Source organism: Sapajus apella, unplaced genomic scaffold (assembly GCF_009761245.1).
Source record: "Sapajus apella isolate SASKATOON/1434 unplaced genomic scaffold, GSC_monkey_1.0 scaffold20, whole genome shotgun sequence".
NCBI classification, from domain to species: Eukaryota; Metazoa; Chordata; class Mammalia; order Primates; family Cebidae; genus Sapajus; species Sapajus apella.
Window position 1 is genome coordinate 15,683,163 of NW_022436960.1, and position 9,327 is coordinate 15,692,489.

A 9,327-nucleotide genomic window follows, 5' to 3' on the forward strand; every position below is an offset into this window, starting at 1 on the left:
TTTTGCCAGTATGGGGTTAGATGGCTACTTGGCCCAACCTACTTATTCCTTTCCTTTACAGTAGCTGAGCTCCAGATTCTTTGTTTTATTTTGTACTGAAATAAAGGCTATATTTCCTGGCTTCCCTTCCAGTAACATGTGACTATGTGATCAAATTATGGACAGTGGAATATAAGAAGTGGTATATTCTACTTGGAATATGTGTCTTTTACTTTTTATTTAATTAATTTATTTAAAAAGTAAGAACCCTGGGACAAACAATCACCAGCTTCCCAAATAAAAAAAAATGCTTCCAAAATCTCTGCATGTTGATTCTGTTTGAAGAGCAATAGAATTGCCTTACGTGTGCCACTCATGACAGAAGCTCTTGGATTTGTCTTTAAAGGTAGTGGAAATGTGCCTGTTCTTTCCTGCTCCCTTCTCTGCTAACTGGATGTGGGGGCTAAAGAGAAATCATCTATGTTGAACTTCAATGAAAGGAGGTCATGGTGGATGAACTGGTTCAGTGTTCCATGGTGTTAACCTAAGCTTTTCCTCCGTTGTTGCTCATCCATGCACAGACATTGCAGTGCCAGGTTTTTTCTTTGTTATATTCAACAATTGTTGAGATTGTCTTTTGCTTACTTTTAAATTTCTTCTCACTTCACCAAATTTGAGAGCAATCTGACTTGTTCACTACTGTATTCAAAGCACCTAAACAGTAGTTGCAACATAATAGATGCAAAATACTGGTTGAATGAATGAATAAATGAGTGGTGAATGACCAACAACCAGTTCAGGGGATTTCTAGCCTAGTGGGTCAGTGGCAGGCAGTGACAGGAAGATGCTATGTCCTGTTGGGTGGCATGAAAGAGTCTCCATGGACAGTGTTACCTAGTGGAGTGATGGTTGTCACTGTCAGGGACAGGCAGTCCAGCTAAGTAGCAGGTGAGGCAATAATGCATGATTGGATGTGGCAAAGCGATGGAACATTCAATCTATTCTTAGAAGTGTTCATGAACACATGTAAAATATCCACTTAGATACATAGGCATGCCTGAGTGGTAAGACAGAGAATGCTTTACATTAGTGGGGACAATAGTCCAGTGAAATTTGAATTACTGTTGCTTTTCAGTGGCCATTTGTGCCCACAGGCTGGTAATAAGTGAACATTTGAGATATAACCGTCATAATATACAGCTTCAAAGATAAAATCAGCTTTGCTCCTAATTTTCTCTACCTTGCTCAGTGTGGAATTCTTACAGTTGCTATTTTCCTTTGTGCCTGGCTCCTGCTTTCCTCCAAGCCCTGCATGGGGGTACCCCTTCCTCACAAATCTTGGAGCTGGGTCAGAGGTTCATTAAAATTGTCTTCTTTATTTGCCTCCTGTTTGTCCCATCCATTAATCATGGAGCTCAGCCTTTTCGTTGGATGTACCCTTTGCCTTCCTGCTATCTGATTCACATGGTTTGCAGAGGTAATTTATGGTTAATATATGTTTTGTGTGACTCTGCTTTGAGTGTCTGAAGTGACCCACAGGGCAGTGGTGTGTATACAATGTGTGTGGGAGGGAAGCAGAGATAAAATACTCTTTGAGGAATTATAAAGTATAATAAATTATTTTGTGCTTCACCTGACTTCTCCTTCCCAGCCACAATATGATCATGTGAAGGGAGGGGGATGAAGAGAAAGGAGGTGGGTGTAGGCATTTATGAATAACATTACCTAGATCACTTTAAATAATGCACAGAAACTGCTGCCAAAGCTAGAAATGAGAAAAAGAGATACAAAAGGCAGCTATGGCCACATTACATTGAAAATTTGTGATTTGGAATAATTTGCTGTCAAAAGAGTCAGGGGAGAGAATCTGCCATCGGACAGAAATATCCATAGAAGAATGGTTTATTGTAAAATTATGTAGAAAATTAGGGGAAAAATCACTTGAAGAGGGGATTTGCTTTATTGTTCAGCATTATTAGCACACAGACTTTTTTTTTTACCCATCCCTCTTTCCTAAAGATAGGAGATATAAATAGCTCCTGAAAATCCTAGAAGGGTATGGTATTGATTTCTTGATGCCAATGTGTGTTTGGGATTTTCTGTCTTCAATAAATCTGTCTGGAAGTAAGTCATTGCACTCTTGGATTTTCTTTAGTGAAAGATGTTCTATGATTTTTTGGTGAAGGGAAGAGAGGTACAGTGTTTTTGAAACAAACATAAAGCTAATATGACTCTTAAACCCAAATTGCTCCATGTGTTTGCAAAAGCTCATGGATTTGTCTGATGCTAGGAGGAGCATGAGAGATCACACAATCAATCCATTTGTTTTTCAGGTGAAGAATCCAAAGAGGTCAAATGACTTAACACATGATCATTCAGCTCTCTGTTGGACTCCAAGGTGGGGGTGAGTCCTTGGCTTTTGACCTACAGTATGATATTTCTTTAGTGTTGAACTGAGTTTAACCACAGTCAATCCTACCTACTAAAGCCCTGCCTAATCTTATAAATCACAATTTCCACTCAAATATCTGACAAGAACAGTGCAAAGAGAAAGTAAATATTGGATTCATGGAAAATCTCCTCATATATTTATATATCTCTATGTATCTATGTATGTATCATGTATGTATGCATGTATGTATCTATCAATCTGTCTTTGCTGTATAACAACCAAGCACCAAAAAAAAAAAAAAGAAAAAGGCTACAGGGAAATAGTCCAAGGAAACTTGATTGGGAATCCTTGGATGTTTGATGTTCATAGGCAATTCATTTTGGTATTATGAACTTTTTCCCTTGACATATCAAGAATTTATGAAACTCCACTTATTATTTTGAGGTCAAATGTGCAGCTTTTCATGATTTCCAGATGATAAGCTCTTTAAAATATTTATCTTTATGAGTAACAATTTTCTGTCTTCCCTAGACTCTGAAGCACATAATTTTCACAAATCTAACACATTTAAATATCTTTGCCTTGCATTTATATTAATTTGTTATCTAACAAATCAATTGTATATCAGTTTCTGTGCATTCTAATCAGCATGAAATCACCATAGTTATTGAGTTCTTTTCATCTAATGTATAGGAAAGTGAAAAGGAAAGAGGTTTTCAACCAAACTTTCTAAAATGAGCTTTCATTTATTCATTCTTTCAGCAAATCTTTCCAGGTCCTGTGCCAAGAGTTGAGTATACCTCAATGAACAAGTCAATTGTGGTTGCTCCTTCGCTGAGCTTATAAAACTTTGTGTGGATGACAGATATTGAATAAGCCAAGAGGCTCAGAGAAGCTAAGAAATAGATAGCTTTAAACAAGTCTCTGTCTAAATTCAAAATCTCCTTTCCCCACTCCCGGCATTTCCACTATACTGTGATAGCACTGTCCTAGGTGCTGAGCATGCAAATGATTTGAAGCTATAGTCTAAAGTCTTGTTGGAGAAATGGAGTATATACATCAGAAGAAAAATGCCAATCTAGACTAATGTTCTAGGGCAATACTTTGTGAGTTACAATATGAGTGAAGCTACAGGTTGAGATGGTTGAGAAAAAGCTCTGCTGGGAAACATGTCAATATGGTTTGGCTGTGCCCCTAACCAAATCCCATCTTGAATTATAACTCCCATAATTCCCACATGTTGTGGGAGGGACCCAGTGGGAGATAACTGAATCATAGGGGCAGTTTCCCCCATGCTGTTGTTCTCCTGGTGGTGAATAAGTCTCACAAGATCTAATGGTTTTATAAGGGAAAACCCCTTTCGCTTGGCTCTCATTCTCTCTGCCTCCTGGCATGTAAGAAGTCCCTTTGCTCTTCCTTTATCTTCCACCATGATTTTGAGGTCTCCCCAGCCATGTGGAACTGTGAGTCCATTAACCCATTCTTTTTCTTTATTAATTACCCAGTTTTGGGTATGTCTTTATCAACAGTGTGAAAGTGGACTGATACAGATGTTTAAGTGGGTCCTTGGAGGAACTGCAGATTTTTGATGAATGGATGAGATAGAACATGGTGAGGGAGTGCATTTCACATAGAAGGCCTGGGGTTGTATGTGCCTAATTCAGTAATTTGACTGAGTGGTTAATTCTTTTAGGAGACTGGTGGGAGAGAAGATTGAAAAGCTTTTTGGAATCCTTGAATTATTAAGATTAGGATTTGGATTTACTCTGCAGTTCAGGGATCAGAAGACCTTTTCTTTAAATTATAGTATTTTAGAACTTGAGGACCTTACCATCCCTGTGGCAACCACTCAATTCTGTTGTTATGGTAAAAAGGCAACCATAGACCATAGGGTTGTGACTAGGTGTGACTGTGTTCTAATAAAACTGTGCTGACTTCTGCTGTAGTTAATGGAAATACATTAAAAGCTTGTAAGCTATACATTTACAAACGGGTGTTGGGGAAGTGTGATATGGTGGTGTTGTCTTAGTGAGGAGAAAGAGAGGGATACACAAATTTAAGAAAATCAACTAGAAGATTTTTCCATTGACAAGTTTCAGAGAATTACAGGAGAAAATATGGGTGGCAAGAGAGGAACAGGTTCTAAACAACAAAAAACATCAAGGACAAATGAAAAACCTCTTATGAGGAAATGTTGATAATGTTTGACAGCTGAACAAATGTGGAGGCTGAGGGTGGCAACAATGACTCTGAGAAGGTAAGTGTAAGAAGGGAAAAATGGAGGAAAGCATGGTCGTAAATGAACACTTCAGGGCTCAGGACAGAGGAGGCTCACTTCTGCAATCAAGAAGAAATGGCTGTCTTGGATTCAAGGGCAGGTGAGAAGCTGAATCTAATACAACCTAATAAAACTAGGACCACTGAGGAAGCTAACATGGCCCAGGGCAAAGAATGCTATTTGGTTCTTGGTAGAAGTAAACAACAGAGAGATTGCAAAACAAGCGAATCTGTCAAGAACAAGGGTAAAATTTAAGAATTTTTAGGTTTAAAATGTAAACCTGAGAAAGCTTACAGCCATAGATCTTCACTAAAGGACTTTAAAGGATATCCAATAAGCAGGGCTTTAGATGGAATTGGCTTGTGCTTGAATCACAGGTTGAATTCTTACTTATTGTATGACTTTGGTGTTTCTCCCTCTGACTCTCCGTTTTCTTATTTCTAAAATGAGTATAGCATTGACTTCATAGAAAGTGACTAGAATGGTTCTTGGCATAGATTAAGAGTCCATGTGTTTGGTAGAGCTTGGGAGCCAAGGAAGGGAGCTGACTTATGCATAACTTTCTGTTAGTTTCACCTTTTTCTCATACTGTGAGTGGCTTCTTACAGATCAAGTACATCTGTGACTATCTGCATTATATTGGATTTTGTGTCCCATTTACTATCATGTTGAGTTGGTAGGGTTTTTGAAATTTTAGGATCATTGACTTTCGCAGAAAATTGATATATTAAAGGGTCTTTAGGCCAGTAAATCAAGGTGTACAGGATAAACATGGAGGCACAGATATATTGAAATGCTTGTACATGGTCATGCAGATTAATAATAGAATCACTGTGATCATTTTTCCCTGGAAAATTATATAACAAAAAATTAATAACAAATTAGCTTGTCATTTAATGTACCCTCTAATGTGATGTCATTGTACCTATTCAGCTTTACCACCCTCTACCCTCTGCGTAAATCACCTCCTTCTGTTGTGCTTTCTCAAATATACCACTTTAACTCAGAGTATAAACTTTTCTCATTTATTTTCTTTTCTTACCTGGACTGTCCATTTTATTTTTTACAGGATTAATGTATCTTTCCATTTTAGACTCAAAAGTAACTTTGTTTTCCTGTGCTTTCACCAACAACCACTTTTCACCTTTAATTCCTTTTTCACTGATGACAGCTTTTGCCTTTATCACATAGTTTGTATGTCCTGATTTATTCACAAATAATTATTTATCTCCAAAACATGGTACAGAGTATAAAGGCAAGGTAACGTAATTCGCTCTTTTCCCTGTTGGTAATGATGCTGAGCATTTAATTGGAACTCAATCAATGAAAGAGTGTGTGTATGAAAGCCTCAGTTTAAAATAAATTCTTCAGGATCAAGAGTGTTTACATTTAAAGCGTTATTCATTTGAGATTGGTGGGACACACCATTTGTTACCAGCCTATAAGTCATCTTATGAGGTCTCATTAGTCTACTGATTTGTCACCATACTTTAAAGGTTGCTTGGTTTAAAAATCATTACACTTTTTACTGGAAGCGTAACCTGTCCGTTACCTCTTTGGTAAAGGTTTAATAACCATTTCTTTCACTTCCTATGTAAATAATTGAACAATGTATTTCAGGGGAAGGAAAAAGAATTGTGTACTAATATAGGCTCCTGTAATTACCACAAACTCTTTATTATTTTTATTGAAAGCTTACCCTTCAGCCATAGAAATAATCTTACCAATTAGACAACTATTCAAGGCCATTTAACAATAGCCAATCTTTGAAAAATGAAATATCACCCTTACTCTCTGTTTTTAAAATTTTAAAGGCACAGTGAGACACTGATTAGAATATATTCATCAGTTAACAGCTACATAAAGATAGAGATTTGAAGCTTGTTTCTAAATATGGATTGATGTGGGAATTTCTGCTCTCCTCCCTCATGGGAGTTTGTCTCTACTATCCAGGCATTTGATATGTAGGGTTTCCATTCAGAGACACTAGGATTGATATTGTGTAAGAATGATCTCTTCTGTTGGTGAGATAAAATCCTAGACTTTCAACACATGATTAATTAATAGACATATGATCTATAATGTCAAATATGAATTTAAAACACTTGCTGAGAATTCCAATGGCTTCGCATTTAGCTGAAACAATCTGCCACATCTCTTATTAGATAGCTGGAGGCAGATTCAAAAGATCTTCGTCTGACCCTTTAGTCTATTTCACTGTAACCGAATCATTTAATCAGATTTTATAAAACTCTGGGCTAGAGTGCAGTGAAATGTTAAGCACATCTTACTCATTAGAAACAAATGAAAAACTCATCAGCCTTGAGACTCAGCCATTTACATTAAATATCTATATAAAATGCTACCACAGACATCGGGTCTGGATGGGTCTAATTGGCACTACAGCCTATTTAAGAAATTTAAAAAATATATAGTCTATTTCATACTACTAATATTTCTATGGCACAAATGAATTAAAAAACCAATAAAAAGAAATTTAAAAAGCGTATTTTATTTTTTACCAGCTATTTAAATGTCCCATTTTATTTTTTAATTTGGAATTTTGTTGGTGCAATTCTCCAAAGACATTCAAATGCAAAGCAGAATAAAAAGAATACTCATAATCCTGTGTTTGGTTTGTCAAAACAACCAGTTGAGATTTAGCACACAATACCAGATGTTCAGAATGTACTACAAATCCCCCACCATACAACTCATTACTGATAATTAAGCTCCAATTAGAATTGTTTAAAAATGTACTTTGGAAAATAAAATAAACTCGTGAGTAAGGACATGTTTCTTTTACCTTGTCGTGAACTCCAATCTCTGTGATGCATGGAGCACTATATTCCCAGGACCCGTGATGCTGAGAAGCTCATGACAGATGCTCACTGTCATGAAAAAGTTTATGGATGACTGGTGGGGATTAGCTAGACTGTGACAATTTCAAAGCATATGCTGGTTAGAATAAAGAGTGGGGTCAACAAAATTTTTCTTACAAAAACATTCTTATCAGACATCAATATTCATCAGGCACATCAAACAATTCTTGTCTGGCCAGGACCATCTTTTGTAATAGGAATGTAGCCATTCCTATGTGTACCATCTACCCCCATTCTTAGCATAGTGTCATGTAGTTTGGAAGGAAGACATTCCTGACTTCCAGAGGAGATACCTGAGGCACACTTGTTTCATTATTTATGCCTTTATTCATTCAGCCAAAAGAGAAAAATGACTTTAGTCCTTAATCTCAATGAATCACAGACCTCAGGGAGACACAGGCCTGGGCACATTCACAGTAGAGGGCAGTTGCATCTGTAGAGTGCTTTACAGGGAGCAAGCATTGCTCATAGGAGAGAGGATTAATTTATCATGGATCAAGAAGGACAGATCCATAAAAGCTCAACAGAGGAGGTCAAGCTTGAGTGGGATATGGAAGATTCAATGAGCGGATGAGGAATATTAGGGTTTTCAGATATAGGAATCATATACCCAATGTATATGTTCTCAAAAATGTCCGACATAGAGGTGTAAAAAATGTCAGCACTCTCAGTCCAAAGAGTTGAAATAGAAATAGGATGGAGAATATGTGTGCAGGGTTTTGTGAGGTACTGGTATGGGAACTGGGGACTGAGAGAGAGAGCAAACAGAAAGATGGTGAATATCATTCTCCTTGTCTTGCCAAGGAGGTTGGACCTCACTTGCAGGGGATGTGAGGCTTGCAGAGACTTTTAAGGGAGGTTGGCTTGGTTAGATTAGCATTTAAAAAAATAATCTTTTATTCCTTTTAAGTTCCATACAATTTTTGACTCATGACATTGTTCAAAATAATATAAAAACCCTGAATCTTTATCCTATCCCATTTGCTTTTACCCCTATAACTTTGGATAATTTGTGATGTAATTTTAAGTAAAAGTATTTGTTTTTGTTCAGCATATTAGTATTGTACTGTAAAATCCATCTTTAAAAGTCTTTATAAAATAAAGATTATCAGAGATTAAATTTTATATCAATAAATTATGTAAACTTGAATAAATTTTGCTATTTAACAAGTAACATGTAGTTTATGATAGTATACAATATGTTTTTGAACAAGTGATTTGTTAACAAATCAATTTTAGAACAGTATTCATTTTGTTTTGTGTTGAAAAAATAATGTATGCTAAAATATTTATGGATGTAAAGCTATATGTTGCAGCAACAAAAGACCTAAATTGCTTCTATAAACTGATCTTCAAAATGATGAATTTTTATTTTAAAATCAAGTACAGAATAGATAAATTTTATGTTCCACTTCTAAATAAAAAGGGCTTTTTAGAAAGCATTCTTGCCCAATTAACACATTTTGAGTGTAGATAATTATTACTTATAATACATTAAAAGTCATATCAGGTTTAATAATTGTCAGATCTTCTCTTGGTAGCCTTGTGCTTTATAGCTGGAGAGGCCCTTTAAGGTGCTACCCAAGTACTTGACTTGATACTCTAACTTATATATTTGATATTGTTGCTCTGGAGAATGGTTTTATGTTCCTCTGAAATTTACATTTACCTTTTCTCTTAAACGAATAAGGGTATACATTAACAAATTTGGCACAAAAAATGAAAATCTAATAGAAATACTATATAATCCAGCAATGTTACAATTGGGAATTTATCCAAAGGAAAGGAAATCATTG

At 36.2% G+C, this 9,327-nt stretch overlaps 1 non-coding gene across 1 annotated transcript; it reads right to left on the bottom strand.

Moving 5' to 3' along the window:
• Positions 1-241: 241 nt before the first annotated feature.
• LOC116558101 lies at positions 242-372 on the bottom strand. Its single transcript, XR_004271835.1, has one exon. It is a non-coding gene; the product is annotated as a U11 spliceosomal RNA (small nuclear RNA).
• Between the last annotated feature and the right edge of the window lie 8,955 nt (positions 373-9,327).